This window comes from Schistocerca nitens, chromosome 3 (assembly GCF_023898315.1).
Source record: "Schistocerca nitens isolate TAMUIC-IGC-003100 chromosome 3, iqSchNite1.1, whole genome shotgun sequence".
NCBI lineage: Eukaryota > Metazoa > Arthropoda > Insecta > Orthoptera > Acrididae > Schistocerca > Schistocerca nitens.
In genome coordinates, this window is record NC_064616.1 from 153,786,067 (window position 1) to 153,804,087 (window position 18,021).

The window sequence follows — 18,021 nt, forward strand, 5'->3', positions numbered from 1 at the left end:
TTTACCGTTGTTTCAAAGTGCTCTCCACACTTTTATAGACGAACGTCGTAAACTTATCATCTACACGTCAAATACTGTATTAACATTGAGATGCTGTTAATGTTGTCACGCTAGACCTGTATGGCGTTGTCAATAACCAATCATTACTACGAGGTATATTTTTCGGCCTGAATGTGGTACGTATTAGGATTATGAGTGTAACGAACTTTCAATGGTTTACACAATACATGTGCTTATGAAATATCACAGTGATATCCACACACTGTAAACATTGGCTGCTACGCTTAGATAAATGTTGTGGGCTGAGAATACATTGAATAAGAATAGATTATCCCGGGTTCGATTCCCGGCGGGGTCAGGGATTTTCTCTGCCTCGTGATGACTGGGTGTTGTGTGATGTCCTTAGGTTAGTTAGGTTTAAGTAGTTCTAAGTTCTAGGGGACTGATGACCATAGATGTTAAGACCCATAGTGCTCAGAGCCAAGAATATATTAAGTCTTTAAAAAACTAATCTCTCGCCGTATTCAGTGTTGACAGGGTAGCCCTTTTAAATCCCAAACTGTTATCTAAATTCCACTAGGTGCACAATAGTAGAATAAATCCAACGAATAAATTACTGATTTATGCTGGTCCATCCCCTTGTGCCTGGGAGGCAAGGAATCTTTACTGGATAAGACTGACAGAAGAGAGCAAAAAAGTTGATGGAATGGTGGTGTAATCACGAAATAACGGAAAGAACGTCAGGGAGACAACAAGCGAGTCGGAATGCCATTCATTAAATCAAAGGTGTTTTTAATTGCGGCAAAATGTTTTCGCTGAATTTCAGTCAACGATTTCTTCCTCCGAATTCCAAATATTTTATTGCCTCCCTCTTACATCAGCAGGAATGGTCATCTCAATATAATAAGATAAATCTTAGTTCGGTTTGAAAGAACTTATGTGTCCGCATTTCCCACGCTCGAATCGAAAGTGATATCGTAGAGATAATGTTTGCAAGTAATGACTATAACACTCTGTCATGCACCTTAGTGAGAGCTGCAGACACAATATGAGATGCAGATGACGATATACCGGTATGTACAGATTTTCTCATCATTACGTGTAAGTAAAAATTTCAGTGTAAGCAAACATGGGTTTTTGACTGACAGATGTTATCCCTATAGAATGCAGTACGAAATCTACTGAATAATAATTGCAATGTGTGGGACAACACTAACAGCCGGCCGGGGTGGCCGAGCGGTTCTAGGCGCTACAGTCTGGAACCGCGCGACCCTTACTGTCGCAGATTCGAATCCTGCCTCGGGCCTGGATGTGTGTGAAGTCCTTAGGTTAGTTAGGTTTAAGTAGTTCTAAGTTCTAGGGGACTGATGACCTCAGAAGTTAAGTCCCACGGTGCTCAGAGCGATTTGAACCATTTGAACAACACTAACAAAGTCCGATTCTCATCCAGTAGCAATAAAAGTTCATTAGCGAAGGAAGAAGAAAATGAGTCGTAAGAGTCTAACACTGGTACTATCATCGTGTGAAAGTGAGATACCATCTTACTCCTGCAAAAGAATTTTCTACCTATCGTACAGTCTCACATTAACCTACGTCCGATATGGCTTCAGATACTGACGCCAAAACTGACTGACAGTGCTTCAAGTCTTGTTGAGCTCACAGTCCTTTGCAACTGCTGTATTTGAACTCAGTTTTTTGCAAAGTTATTATTGACATGTTTTTGTTATCTCATTGTCTCATTGTAACTGCATGCGAGAGCATCATGAGTCGCAAGACATTTAGGCTCACCATTCCTTGACACATCTCGTTCCCATTTTCTCGCGTATTTCCCTGTCGGTTTTAACTGCCACGAAATGCCGAACAGCGCGATACATAGATATGTTTACTGTTAGTGGAACATCAGCCGTTGTTATCTTAGAACAACTGATGCCTCATACTTTTCTGTGACACAGCCTCCATTCATACATTTATACGCGAAAAATATCCTACTATTTGGGTTTTCTAAGACGTCACTTGAATTACGCCAAACGTACTATTGTACCTTATTTTGAAAGCATGGACATTGCACGTAAAAAAGTACAGCACGTTCTTTATACGTGCAGCCGTGACTCAGTTTGTAACAACGGTAAAAAAACTACAGAGTAGTGATTACTCAGCCATATGCTGCGCAGAATACGCAGTGAGGTAAGTTAAAGGTTAATTTATCTGTTTTATTATTAATCAGCAGTTTATGGTGGGCAATCAAAGAGAACACTATCTTTTTCTTGTATCTATTTCTTCGGTTCAAAAATAATTGCTCTGATGATTTAAGTATTTGTATTTAATCAATTTCGTGTGGTTTAATGGCTGGGAGCAAGTGTATCTATTGCACGCCATTTCGGCGAATTGCGTGTCCTTAAACTACACCAGTTATCCAACCAGGGAAAGGGAACCTACAGTTTAACGTGAAATCCGAACCATGTGACGTTCCTGACGATTCCTCACATCGTAGAGAGGTGAAGGCTAGATTAAAGCCAGACTGAAAATTTCCACTTTTCGACCGGGATTCAATCCCGCGACCTCTCGGTTTCCAGACACGCACTTTACAAGTAAACCACCATGCCCAGCAAGTATCTCAAATAGCACATACACAAGGTTCCATTCGCTGGTGACAGAAAGCGCGCACTGAGCCATTTCCTCGTGATTTTGTAGTCGGCCGGAAATCGTCTACGTCGTTCACGCTCCTTCAACTTTACGAACATACGGAAGTTCGAAGGTACGAAGTATTGGCTCTGGAGGATGGGAGGTAAATAGAAGTCTCGCAATGTTTCATAACATAATTTTTCTCTTAACCATTCGAAAATACACACATGGCATCTTTTGCAGATAGCAAATAGATTAATGTGAAACGAAAGAAAGGGCGTGTCATAACTCTACCTTCTTAGTATTCCTAGTTAATAGATCATAATACGACAGTTGAACTGTACTGCCAAAATACCGGTGACACTGAAACTGGGTTACTGGGTTTTGCAGTTGTCATTCGCTGGACACGCAACGTCTATTAAACAAGAAAACTAAGTCTACAGTAATTTAATCGTACCTACGTATCTTTGGACCTTGTGTTGCAAATTAACTTCCGTTTTGAGCACCCATTACGAAACAAACTCAGCTGTTGGAAACTTCTCGCTTTTCAGCACTTCTGTGGCATCTTTGAATGACTCTAAACATGACACATGACACCTGTTCTTTGGCAGTGTTGTCGTAATCAGTAAGTTTTTAAGACACGCCTCTCTCCGCAACCATCTCCGTGATTTTATCATACTGCCAAACTACAGACTATAGAATTCTAAACGAGCTGTACCAGTTACTCTCCGTTTATTGCTTCAAGGTTATCTGTGTATAATTCACGTCACCACTTCTCGCCACGAAACGGTCAGTATCTTCGGCAGCATAACTCGTGGAATAAACCACTGCAACTGGAAGGATTACCGTGCTTGGCATATACACCGACAGAAAAAAGCGCAACACAAAAAAAAATAATTAATGTAGACCAATGAAATTTAGAGAATACATTGGTCTAGGTAACATACTTAAGTGATTTACATTGGCAGATCACAGGTTAATATAAGCGCGAGGTAAGCCACTGCAAATATGAAATTCTCGTACATTAATAAACGGTGTAACCGCCAGAATGTTCAATGGTACTCTGTTATCAGGCCACATGTGGCCCACCGGGAGCATCCTCAGCTGAGGATGCGGATAGAAGGGGCGTGTGGTCAGCACACCACTCTCCCAGTCGTTATCATGGTTTTCTTTGCTCGGAGCCGCTACTATTCTGTCGAGTAGCTCCTCAATTGGCATCACGAGGCTGAGTGCATCCCGAAAAATGGCAACAGCGCATGGCCGCCCGGATGGTCACCCATCCAAGTGCTGGCCATGCCCGACGGCGCTTAACTTCGGTGATATGACGGGAACTGGTGTATCCACTACGGAAAGGCCGTTACCAGAATGTTCAATGCAAGCATGAAAACTGACGTGCTTTGTGTTGGAAAGGTGCCGAATGTCAGTTTGTAGTTCCATGCTTGTTGCACTTGTTCGGCCACTACAGGGACGATTATTGTTGCTTGTGAATGAAGCTGAAGTAGTGGTCCGCTGATGACCGATATGTGATCGACTGGAGACAGATTTCGTGATCGAGCAGGCCAAGGCAATATGTCGACGCTCTGTAGAGCATGCTGGGTTACAACAGCGGTATGTGGGCGAGCGTCATTCTCTTGGGAAACACGCCTGTGGAGTGCTGTTCATGAATGGCAGCACAATAGGTCGAACCACCAGACTGACGTACAAATTTTCAGTCAGGGTGCGTGGGATAACCACGGGAGTGCTCCTGCTGTTATATGAAATCCCACCCCAGACCATAATTCCAGATGTAGGTCCAGTGCGTCTATCACACAGACACGTTGGTTGCAGGTCCTTAACTGGCCTCCTGCTAACCAACACGCGGTCATCACAGGCACTAAAACAGGACCAGCTTTCATCAGAAAACACAACAGACCTTCACCCTGTCCTCCAATGGGCTCTTTCTTGACACCACTGAAGTCACAAATGGTGGTGGTTTGGAGTCAATGGAATGAACGCTACAACGCGTCTGGCTTGGAACTGTCATGGAAATAACTGGTATAGAAGAGTTCGTTGTGTCACTGTAGTGCCAACTGCTGCTCAAATTGCTGCTTCAGATGCGGTACGAAGAGCCGGAGCCATACGCAGAACACGATGGTCTTCCCTCTCGGTAGTACCATGTGGCCGTTCGGAGCCTGGTTATCTTGCGACCCTACATCCTCGTGGCTACCGCTGCCAGAAATCAAGTACAGTGGCTACACCACAGATGATAAGAGGAAGCTTCTTGTAGCGCTATTAGACGACCTAGTCCAAACTCAGTGAGGTACTGATAATGATGTCATCTTAAAGACATTCTCGACTAACTTCAACTCATCACGTCGAAGCTCAGAGGTAACAAACGTTCATGATCGTTGCAACGTCGATTTAAAGCAAACCTGATTTGCATCTTCATAGTGGCACTACTGGCGCCGCTCTAATGCGACTGATGCGAAATCTGAACAGAGATCATCTTTCAAATGTAGAAAGACGCCTACCAACTTTCGTTTAAGTCGCACAACTCTTTCTCGGTGGTGAGATTTTTTCCCATCAGTGCATTAGCGCCTCAATCAGCGACGGATCATATTTTATTAAAAACTAGGGATTTACTCTTACAACTTCAATAATGTTTCCACGATGTAGTTACACTACTGGCCATTAAAATTGCTACACCACGAAGATGACGTGCTACAGACGCGAAATTTAACCGACAGGAAGAAGGTTCTGTGATATGCAAACGATTAGCCTTTCAGAGCATTCAGACTAGATTGGCGCCAGTGGCGACACCTACAACGTGCTGACATGAGGAAAGTTTCCAACCGATTTCTCATACACAAACAGCAGTTGACCGGCGTTGCCGGGTGAAACGTTGTTGTGATGCCTCGTGTAAGGAGGAGAATCACTTTTCCGACTTTGATAAAGGTTGGATTGTAGCCTATCGCGATTGCGGTTTATCGTATCGCGACATTGCTGCTCGCGTTGGTCGAGATCCAATGACTGTTAACAGAATATGGAATCGGTGGGTTCAGGAGGATAATACGGAACGCCGTGCTGGATCCCAATGGCCTCGTATCACTAGCAGTCGAGATGACAGGCATCTTATCCGCATCGCTGTAGCGGATCGTGCAGCCACGTCTCGATCCCTGAGTCAACAGATGGGGACGTTTGCAAGACAACAACCATCTGCACGAACAGTACGACGACGTTTGCAGCAGCATGGACTATCAGCTCGGAGACCATAGCTGCGGTTACCCTTGACGCTGCATCACAGACAGGAGCGCCTGCGATGGTGTTTTCAGCGACGAACCTGGGTGCACGAATGGCAAAACGTCATTTTTTCGGATGAATCCAGCTTCAGTTTACAGCATCATGATGGTCGCATCCGTGTTTGGCGACATCGCGGTGGACGCACATTGGAAGTGTGAATTCGTCATCGCCATACTGGCGTATCACCCGGCGTGATGGTATGGGGTGCCATTGTTTACACGTCTCGGTCACCTCTTGTTCGCATTGACGGCACTTTGAACAGTGGATGTTACATTTCAGATGTGTTACGACCCGTGGCTCTAACCTTCATTCGATCCCTGCGAAACCCTACATTTCAGCAGGATGATGCACGACCGCATGTTGCAGGTCTTGTACGGGCCTTTCTCGATACAGAAAATGTTCGACTGCTGCCTTGGCCAGCACACTCTCCAGATCTCTCCCCAACTGAAAACGTGTGGTCAATGGTAGCCGAGCAACTGGCCCGTCACAATGCGCCAGTCATTACTCTTGATGAACTGTGATATCGTGTTGAAGGTGCCATTCAAACTCTGTTTGACTTAATACCCAGGCGTATCAAGGCCGTTATTACGGCCAGAGGTGGTTGTTATGGGTACTGATTTCTCAGGATCTGTGCACCCAAATTGAGTGAAAATGTAATCACATGTCAGTTCTAGTATAATATATTTGTCCAATGAATACCCGTTTATCACCTGCATTTCTTCTTGGTGTAGCAATTTTAATGGCCAGTAGTGTATTAACAAATTCCCCAGGTTTTTACTTCCCAGAAAAGTGAGTTACCACGAATTCCAAATTTCGCAGTGCCTAAGCTTGATAAACTAAGTGCACAGTAATACAAAGGCAACACGTTTTCCGACATGTATTGAGCTATATGTCCGCTGCACATCCAGATGCATTCACGTCAATGACCTATATGGCCTGGATAGTGCGGGGCATCATATTGGCCTGTATTTCATCGGCTTGTCATTCAGTCTTTCGTGCTACTGTCGTAGGATGAGGCAATATGTTGGAGACGTCTACACGTTTCAATTTGGAACCGATGCAACAAGCTCCTGATATAACGTGCGAAATATTACACCTAATAGTAATATAAATGGGTGAAGACCTCTGGCATGCCTTCCTCGACAATATTTGAAGTACCAGACCTTTCACGGGAACTGTTAATGCTTCACACTTGCCGCAGTACATGTAGCCGACAACTTCATCGATCATTGTTACGGTGATCGTGTTTAGCACTCAGGATGCATTCTTCGGAATCAAGTTTCGCTTTCACATTCTCCTTCATCTTGCGTTAGCGCGCCATGATCCTACAGCGGGCGACTGAGGAGCGCTCGGGTAATTGGACTACACAGTTCGGTACATCGAGAATGGAATTTTTGAACAACCTCAAGGAAGTCGAGTTAGTTGCTCGCCACGTATAAAGCGGTCGCACGGACATCTGTTAAACTTACGCGGAACTACATGCGCCGAGCAATTCGAACGAGCATTAACCTCACAAGGGAACCTCTCCATCGCACCCCCCTCAGATTTGGTTATAAGTTGGCACAGTGGATAGGCCTTGAAAAACTGAACACAGATCAATCGAGAAAACAGGAAGAAGTTGTGTGGAACTATGAAAAAAATAAGCAAAATGTACATACTGAGTAGTCCATGGCAAGATAGGCAACTTCAACGACAGTCTGAGCTCAGGAGCGCCGTGGTCCCGTGGTTAGCGTGAGCAGCTGCGGAGCGAGAAGTCCTTGGTTCAAGTCTTCCCTCGAGAGAAAAATTTAATTTTTTATTTTCGGACAATTATTATCTGACAAACTCTTATGTTTTCATCACTTTTTGGGAGTGATTATCACATACACAAGAAAACTTAAATCAGGCAAGGTAGAAGAATCTTTTTACCCATTCGCCAAGTGTACAAGTTAGGTGGGTCGACAACATATTCCTGTCACGTGACGCACATGCCGTCACCAGTGTCGTATAGAATATATCAGACGTGTTTTCCTGTGGAGGAATCGGTTGACCTATGACCTCGCGATCAAATGTTTTCGGTTCCCATTGGAGAGGCACGTCCTTTCGTCTACTAATTGCACGGTTTTGCGATGCGGTCGCAAAACACAGACACTAAACTTATTACAGTGAACAGAGAAGTCAATGAACGAACGGACAGATCACAACTTCGCGAAAATAAAAAAATTAAAATTTTCACTCGAGGAAACAGTTGAACCTCTCGTTCGACAGCTGCTCACTCTAACCACGGGACCACGGCGCTTCTATGCTCACGCGGTCCTCAATGTTACCTATCATGCCCATGGACTACTCAGTTTGTATATTTTGCATATTTTTTTCGTAGTACCACACAACTTCTTCCTGTTTTCTCGATTGATCTGTGTTCAGTTTTTCAAGGCCTATCCACTGTGCGAACTTATAACTAAATCTGAGGGGGGTGCGATGGGGAGGTTCCCTTGTCAGGTGCAGACATCTAGTGTATATTGTAGTGTTACGTTTGTGTTATATTATGATGAAAGACAGGAGGACGTGGAATCCAGAACGAACACATAGTTTACTTCTCCGAGCCGAGCTTGACGTCCTAACCGAGAGACCATCAATAGGGTCAGATACCCTCACTTTATGAGACGCTGCGGAAAGGTTTGAAATGTAATCCAAGACAATGGCGTTTCATTCCTCGCCTCCTCTTACCGGTCAAATACCGTCAATGAAAATTTCATCCAGCACCAGAGTGCGAAACGACTTACCTCCAAGTCGAGCGCCGCCGCACAGCGATGTGTCAGCGACCTCGGCTAAAGAGGCAGGTTAAACCGTCAGTATTCAAGTCGAGGTAATTGCCATGAGGTTTCTGCAGAGTGATGTAACGAAAACATGAATATCTTAAATCAGAATGGCCCCAGTGGAAAGCGAAACGATTTCAGTGTCTTATCCACTGCACCTTCTTAACCAACGTCGCTAAATCACTCTGTTGTGGTGGAGGTCCACTGGATGGTAGTCGTCTCGATTTGTAGTGTCGCAAAAAATTTTCTGCGCCAGTATTTCGCTGTCAACGGAAAAATGTTGGTGGTGTCAAGTTTCTCATCATCAGACAGTTAGGCCTGAAGGTTACATTTTGCCGCTTAGTCTGCATTTATTTATACTTTTTCTCCTTCTTACGATTGTCGGCTTAAAAAGTCATTTGTGAGCGTTTACCCGTAACAGTGTGCATACGCATAAAAATGGTTTGTAAATAATGTATCATTAAAACAATTACAGTGTTGCACACCACTTAAGTTCACTGTCATTTTCATGGCTTTGAGTAAAGACTCAAGACTTGCTTTTAAAGTTAAAACTATTATTGTAACTAACTAAGGACGGGTCTTTTATAACGCTACCTAAGTGGAAATAATGTTACCTTCATTCATCCTGACGGTTCATTATTGTATTGAGTGTGAGAAACGTGGTGAGGTAAAATTCTTAGTCACCAAACTTCTCGTCTATGTACTGGATTAAACTCCAAATGTCTCTACATTGTGTTACAGTGTGACAGCGTTTGGCACTCTTGGGAGTGATCTGTACATCTGATGGGGACATTTCGCTACCAGATTTCCTAGGTGGTGTGCGAGAGGGATGGACAATATGATGACAACTAATCTCACATTTTGCAGTTCCTCAAATCATCTCCAACAGCAGAAACTCAATATTTCTTACCAGACGCAAGCGTCACTCTTACTTATACTTAACACTTACACGTACGAAACGTGACTGAGACGATTCACATTGGACTTGAACGGAACGGAATGGAAATCGACGTCATGGTAAACCGAAGCATTTTCACTCAGTGGAAAGTCGACAAAACGTCACTTCAGAACGTCGACATTTATTATCTTGAGAAAATATAAACATACATCAAACAATGTTTAGATGACATATATATAAGCCGCGCGGGATTAGACGAGCGGTCTCAGGCGCTGCAGTCATGGACTGTGGGCTGGTCTCGGCTGAGGTTCGAGTCCTCCCTCGGGCATGGGTGTGTGCGTTTGTCCTTAGGATAATTTAGGTTAAGTAGTGTGTAAGCTTAGGGACTGATGACCTTAGCAGTTAAGTCCCGTAACATTTCACACACATTTGACCATTTTTGACATATATAAAGTCCTTCAGCCTTATCCATTGTGCTTTTGTTTTCTTTCTAAGTACTGAATGATATCAAAATAACTGTATATTCCTCCATCAATAAAAGTAACTTTTTCATTGCCAGGAAAAGTTTTTGTAGTAAAAATTGCTTCATCTGTCTTTGTACTTCTTTATGCACAGCGTAAGCATTTTTTGTCTAGGTATCATAATACCTAAACAATATTTCGTTTTCAGGTATCTGGCTTCTGTTCAAGTCCTCATGGAAAAATCGTTGTATTTCACTAACACAAAGCGAACATAAAATAAAAATTTACGAGATACAAAAACATAAAATCCACTACAGTAACATATGTGCAGATAGCGAGAATAGATTAATTTCAGATGTTAGCAGACGACAGTAATTCTCTCCCCACCATCGTCAACGTTAAAATTTTCTTCTCAAGTGTCCTCGCCGTTGCCGTCCCATTCCCCCCGTGACGGTCTGTATGGATACCATCATTTGAAAAACATTATGGAATCCAGAATGAGTTTTCCCTCTGCAGCGGAGTACGCGCTGATCTTAAACTTCCTGGCAGACGAAATCTCTGTACTGAACCAGGACTCAGACCTGGAATTTGTCGTTCACAGGCAAGTACTCCATAGATTAAGCTATCCGACGGCCCTCACAGCTTCTCTTCCGCCAGTATCTCATTTCCTACTTTCAAAACTTCACAGAAATTCTTCAGCAAAACTTGTGGGAGAAACACTTCTGGAAGAAAGGATATAGCGGAGCAATGTCTTTGCCACAGCCTAGAGCAGGGGTAGCCAAACTTTTTGAGCTACCGCCCGGTGTTGTATCTTTATTAGTAACAAAATTTTCTAAACACCCACCGGTTCCGGTTTACAAAGTATGTAAGCTTTCTGTAAAATTTTGCCTGTATGTGACAAAACTGAATATACTGATTTCGAAAACTTTCTTCTCATATAACATGTACTTTAGATAACGTACTCAGCGGGTGAGCAAAATTGACTGTTCATCGGCCCTGTATTGAGCATGTGAAAAGTGTCGTGGAAAAAAATTTAAAATTCATCAGATGCAAAATTTGATACAAAAATAATGAATCTAATTAAATACCAAAAGAAACGGATTAGGTGCTCAAGGACAGCTACATAATTAAAACTCAGTACCGAAGTAGATTATGAACGTTGCGTGATATGAACTGCAATGTTTGACTTGGAATACCCTCCCCCCCCCCAAAAAAGAAAAAAATTACTGGTCTACTCGTCAGAAAATAACTGTTGGAAACTACCGACATTGTTCACTGAAAATAAATGTACTTGAAATCACGACACCTTACAATCCTGACTACACACAGTTGGCTCAAGAATGTAACGTTACATCTGCACCGAAATAAAAGTGACTTACCTCTTGCTCAGCATGCTATTTTTTTTCTTTTTTGTCAGCAGTACTGAAGTTCTCGAAACCAAATGCAAATCGGCAGATGCAGCAGACAAATATAAATAATCTACTGTAAATTCTATTGCTTGTCAGAAACAATCTGTTGCTGTGAGTGTCGTAAGGTGCAATGCACACACAACAGAGTTCAAAAATTTACTATGAATTATGGAAGTGGATTTTACTATAAAGAAAGTCGTTCTTGAGAACTCAAACTCTGATTATTGGCAAAAACACTGCACAACGTAGGAAGACTCTAACAATTACTTAATTCTCTCACTATAAAGAAACTACAAACATACCTCTAAACCGGCCGGAGTGGCCGAGCGGTTCTAGGCGCTACAGTCTGAAACTGCGCGAACGGTACGATCGCAGGTTCGAATCCTGCGTCGGGCATTGATGTGTGTGATGTCCTTAGGTTAGTTAGGTTTAAGTAGTTCTAAGTTCTAGGGGACTGATGACCTCGGAAGTTAAGTCCCATAGTGCTCAGAGCCATTTGAGCCATACCTTTAAAATTCCTCCAAAAACTTCTCCATCAAGAAAATGAACAAGAAAGCATTATATATCAATTTTCATCTCCATTATAAAGTATTCTGCATAGCTTCTTCCAGATTCACAGAAAACAGATCTCATTTTTTGAAAAACTCAACTGCACGCTACTATGCCTCAATTAAGAATGTCCCAGCGCTGGACAAAAGACTAACTACCAAGTCAACCACAGATAAAAAGAAACGCAGAGTCAAGGATCTTATTCACTACTCCTATTGTACGCTCATTCATCTCTGTCCCAGTACAGTGAAGGTCAGTTATTTACAATAGCAGAAAACGTATGAAAACCTTACAAGCAGGGAAGTAACTTTACTTTATAAAAAGTATAAAGTAGTATAAGAGCAAGCTAAAGCATATAAAAATAATTACTTATCGCCGGCTGGAGTGGCCGAGCGGTTCTAGGCGCTACAGTCTGGAGCTGCGCGACCGCTACGGTCGCAGGTTCGAATCCTGCCTCGGTCATGGATGTGTGTGATGTTCTAAGGTTAGTTAGGTTTAAGTAGTTCGAAGTTCTAGGGGACTGATGACCTCAGAGGTTAAGTCCCATAGCGCTCAGAGTCATTTGAACCATTACTAATCAAACACTTCAAGCCAAAATTTTGTGAAAACCTAATGAAAATGTTGTAATGACTCTACCGCCCACCATCCACCAAGAAAGCTGGAACGGGGGCCAGGTTGACTACCACTGGGCTAGAGCATCGTTTCCAGAATGTTCTCTCTGCAGGGGAGTGTGTGCTGACCTGAAACTTTTCACGACATTAAAGTTGTGAGTCTGACAGAGACTCGAATATGGCACCTTTACCTTTCACGGGTTCCATTCCGTGATATCCAGTGCGAATCGACCTTTAGGCATATGAGCGTACTCCTGACAGTCTGTCAACCGCAGTAGCATACGACTTAAATGCGTCACCTTTTTCGGTGCTACCCCACCGCCAGCCGAGTCGCGGCCAAACGCTAGGGTAAGAGGCTGACGGCCGCTTAGATAACGGGAAGGGCGCACCCATAGTGGCCCATACGTGCCGGCACGGGCGCGGGAAGAAACGCTGCGGTGGTGTAGGGGCGCAGTGCCGGAAGGCGGCGGTTATTAGGAAGGTAAGAAGGGCCGTTGTGAGGCGGCGGCGGGTCACGTGCGGCGCCGCGGTCGCCGCAGCCTCTGTCGCGGCCAGCCGGTCCGGCCGCAGCATTTTTGCGTCGTGTAGGCCGCGCAGCCGTGCATGGCGCCCACCACAGCCGCCGCTCCTGCCCCTGCTTCATTTCACAATAAGCACTTTACATAAAATTACCGATTTTTTTGGACACGAAATAAATTTAAGAAATAATAAAGAAAGAAAACAGTCACAAAAGCAATACGAACAGTCCGTAAACAACACGAAGACAAAAAATTGCGAGACATAGAAAATGATTTCAAGAAAAACAATTCCCGAAATTTCTACAGAGTATTGAAACAAAAATTAACAAAGTACTCTCCTCCATCACTCCAGTTCAAAAATGACCATGGGTAAATTGCTCATACCAATACCGAAAACTGTGAAATTCTTGCAAAATACTTTTCTAAATTACTGAATTTTGAAAAGCCTGCAGAAAAATTTGAATTCCATCGTACACAACGAAACCCAGACTCAAAGCCACCAAGTTTACAAGAGATTAAAGAGATAATTCAGTCACTGAAAAATAACAAAGCATCAGGAGAAGACCAAATCATCGTAGAATTATAGAAAAATGCAGGAGAAAATCTTATTGCAAAACTCAAAGAAATTATACATGAAATCTGGAAAACTGAAAAAATCCCCACAGATTGGAAGACTGCAATCATACATCCTCTGTACAAAAAAGGAAGTAAAACCGACCCCAACAACAATCGTGGAATCTCTTTATTGTCAATAACATACAAAATTCTGTCTAAAGCCCTACTAAACCGCGCAGAACCTCAGCTGGATTCAAAACTAGGCGAATACCAAGGTGGGTTCAGAAAAGGTCGATCTTGCGTAGAACAGATCCTTAACTTGAAAAACTCAATGAAATATTTACATAGTACTTCAAACAAAAGTTATGTCATCACGTTTGTCGACTTTAAAAAAGCATATGACAGTACAGACCGAGAATCCCTTTTTGAAGTATTAGCAGAATTTGGACTAGATCAAAAGACAACAAACATCATAAAAGAAACACTCACGGAGACCAAATCCAAAGTAAAATTTATGGGAGAATTGAGCACAGAATTTGAAATAGACACAGGAGTACGACAAGGGGATGTACTGTCCCCAGTGCTCTTCAATTGTGCTCTTGAAAAAGTTGTTAGAGAATGGAAAAAAGCAGGTGCACCAGCACACAGACTGGGACCAAGACATAAGGACATAGAATTACACTGTTTAGCATTTGCTGATGACATGGCACTGATCGCACAAGACATTACTGATGCACAGAAACAGCTAGAATTATTACAAGAACAGGCAGCTAAAATAGGATTACAAATTTCACTTGAAAAAACAAAATTTATGACTGACGTCAAAGATGCACCTTCTGATCTCAAAATTGGTAATAACTACATCTCTCGAGTAAAAGAATTTAAATATGTAGGTGAATGGATTGCAGAAAATTGTAATGAAAAGAAATCTGTCAGATCAAGAGTCCAGAAAATGGAGACGGCGTTTCAGTTAACAAAAAACATTTACAACAAAAAGAGTCTCTCGTGGAACTGCAAAATACGACACTACACAACAGTAATTAGACCCGAAGCTCTCTACGCATCTGAGACACTAAACCTTCAACACAGAACACTAAAAGAGGAATTAGAAGTGAAAGAACGTAAGATAATGAGGACAATCCTAGGACCAAGAACTAAAGATGGGGTACATTATCCAAAGCCCAATGCAGAAATATATAAAAATATCTCCAAAATAACAGACACAATGCGCATGAGAAGAATCCAATTCATGGGGCACTTAGAAAGAATGGACTCAAACAGGTTAACGCACAAAATCCATACATTTTAAAGAACAAAACTACAAGACCGAACTGGTACAAACAGACGGAAAAAGACCTGAGAGAATTAGGGTCTCCAAATCTACATGATAGAAATGAAATCAAAAAAATCACAAACACACGGGGTTTTGAGGAAGAAGAGAGAAAAACTAACCGACATACATGGTCTACGCAAAGAAAGCTAGCCCATTCGTTGTTTATGAAGGAATACTGGGCGAAAAGGAAGGCCAACAAATGTTGATTACGCGTGGTCCTAAGTGATGCATCCGCGAAGAAGAAGAAGAAGAAAGAAAGAAAAATGTACGAGAGAGTGGAAAAGAAAATTGAGTAACTTTTAGATAACGATCGCTTCGTCTTTAGGAAATGGCTGGTTCAAATGGCTCTGAGCACTATGTGACTTAACTTCTGAGGTCATCAGTCCCCTAGAACTTAGAACTACTTAAACCTAACTAACCTAAGGACATCACACACATCCATGCCCTAGGCAGGATTCGAACCAGCGACCGTAGCCGTCGCGCGGTTCCCGACTGTAGTGCCTAGAACCGGTCGGCCACCCCGGCCGGCCTTTAGGAAATGTAAAGGCGCTAAAGGCAGTTCTGGCAGCAAGACTTAAATCGAGACAAATTCGAAGGATTTGTTGACCTAAAACATGCGTCCGGCAGTGTACGAGGGTCATTCGATAAGTAATGCAACACACATTTTTTGTCGGCCAATTTCAGTTAGAAACACGCGGAATTTGTTGTGGCACATCGTGCAATATTCCCGCTTCAGCCTCTATAGTTAACGTGAAGTTCTGATAGGTGGTGGCGCTATACGTTGACTTCAACATGGTATCTGTAACGGAGGGCGTTGCAAGCAGAGAGCTGTCATTGAGTTTCTTTTGGGGGAAAACCAGAGTATCGCAGGTATTCGTAGGCGATTACAAAGTGTCCACGGATACCTAGCAGTGAGAAAAACCACGGTGAGTCGTTCGGCGAGGCGTCTGTCATCATCTACATCTACATACATACTCCACAATCCACCATACGGTGCGTGGTGGAGGGTACCTCGTACCACAACTAGCATCTCCTCTCCCTGTTCCACTCCCAAACAGAACGAGGGATAAATGACTGCCTATATGCCTCTGTACAAGCCCTGATCTCTCTTATCTTATCTTTGTGGTCATTCCGCGAAATGTAAGTTGGCGGCAGTAAAATTGTACTGCAGCCAGCCTCAAATGCTGGTTCTCTAAATTTCCTCAGTAGCGATTCACGAAAAGAACGCTTCCTTTCCTCTAGAGACTCCCACCTGAGTTCCTGAAGCATTTCCGCAACACTCGCGTGATGTTCAAACCAACCAGTAACAAATCTAGCAGCCCGCCTCTGAATTGCTTCTATGTCCTTCCTCAACCCGACCTGATAGGGATCCCAAAGGCTCGAGCAGTACTCAAGAATAGGTCGTATTAGTGTTTTATAAGCGGTCTCCTTTACAGATGAACCACATATTCCCAAAATTCTACCAATGAACCGAAGACGACTATCCGCCTTCCCCACAACTGCCATTACATGCTTGTCCCACTTCATATCGCGCTGCAATGTTACGCCCAAATATTTAATCGACGTGACTGTGTCAAGCACTACACTACTAATGGAGTATTCAAACATTACAGGATTCATTTTCCTATTCATCTGAATTAATTTACATTTATCTATATTTAGAGTTAGCTGCCACTCTTTACGCCAATCACAAATCCTGTCCAAGTCATCTTGTATCCTCCTACAGCCAATCAAGGACGACACCTTCCCGTACACCACAGCATCATCAGCAAACAGCCGCACATTGCTATACCCTATCCAAAAGATCATTTATGTAGATAGAAAACAACAGCGGACCTACCACACTTCCCTGGGGCACTCCAGATGATAACCTCACCTCCGATGAACACTCACCATCGCGGACAACGTACTGGGTTCTATTACTTAAGAAGTCTTCGAGCCACTCACATACTTGGGAACCAATCCCATATGCTCGTACCTTAGTTAGGAGTCTGCAGTGGGGCACCGAGTCAAACGCTTTCCGGAAGTCAAGGAATATGGGAACCGTCTAATACCCTTCATCCATGGCTCGCAAGATATCATGTGAACAAAGAGCGAGTTGCGTTTCGCAGGAGCGATGCTTTCTAAAGCCCTGCTGATGCATGGACAGCAACTTCTCTGTCTCAAGGTAATTCATTATATTCGAACTGAGAATATGTTCGAGATTCCTGCAACAAACCGATGTTAAGGATATTGGTCTGTAATTTTGAGTATCCGTCCTTCTATCCCTCTTATATGCAAGATCCAGCAAACGTATCTGATCTCCCGTGTACCAGCGGGTCTCACACAGATGTGATTACTGCAGCGTTGGTACGTGCGGACATTCTCATTCGAGGTGATCGACGGATCGCAATTAAACGCTTCGATGCTTAACTGCACTTCTCTGTCGGTAGTACTGACACACTCGTCCACCAGTTGGCGTACTAAAGAGTGTGTACCCATTGGGTTACTCACCGCCCAATAGAAGACATAAAAACCAACGAAGGACCACCTCTGAGAAATTGCTTGCGCATTATGAGACTTATCGTGACCATTTCTTGTTGAAAACCGTCGCAGGTGATGAAACATCGTTCCACACTACGAACAGGAAACGAAACGGCAATCCATGGAGCAGCGCCACTCCACCTTTCCTCCGAAGAAAAAGTTCAAAGCCGCACCATCAACCGGTAAAGTCTTGGCGACGGCCTTCTGGGACTCTGGAAGGGTTATTTTGCCTGATGTCATTCTTCATGGTGCAACTATCATCTCTGAAGTGTACTGTACTATCCTCACGAAAGTGAAACGACTTCAGTGTGTTCGTCGCCACAAAGACGCAAAGGAACTTCTCTTGCTCCATGACGACGCAAGGCCTCACACAAGTCTGCTCACCCGAGAGGAGCTCACAAAACTTCACTCGACTGTTGTCCCTCATCCACTCTGCATCCCGCCTCTTACCTTCCGACCTCCATCTGT

At 43.4% G+C, this 18,021-nt stretch overlaps 1 protein-coding gene and 1 pseudogene across 2 annotated transcripts in view; both read right to left on the minus strand.

The window, feature by feature from the left end:
* LOC126248096 (neurogenic locus protein delta) overlaps positions 1-18,021 on the minus strand; it is a 1,462,003-nt gene that overhangs the window by 1,145,779 nt on the left and 298,203 nt on the right. The gene's annotated exons all lie outside the window — the stretch shown is intronic.
* Positions 3,867-3,984, minus strand: LOC126250314 (5S ribosomal RNA; annotated as a pseudogene).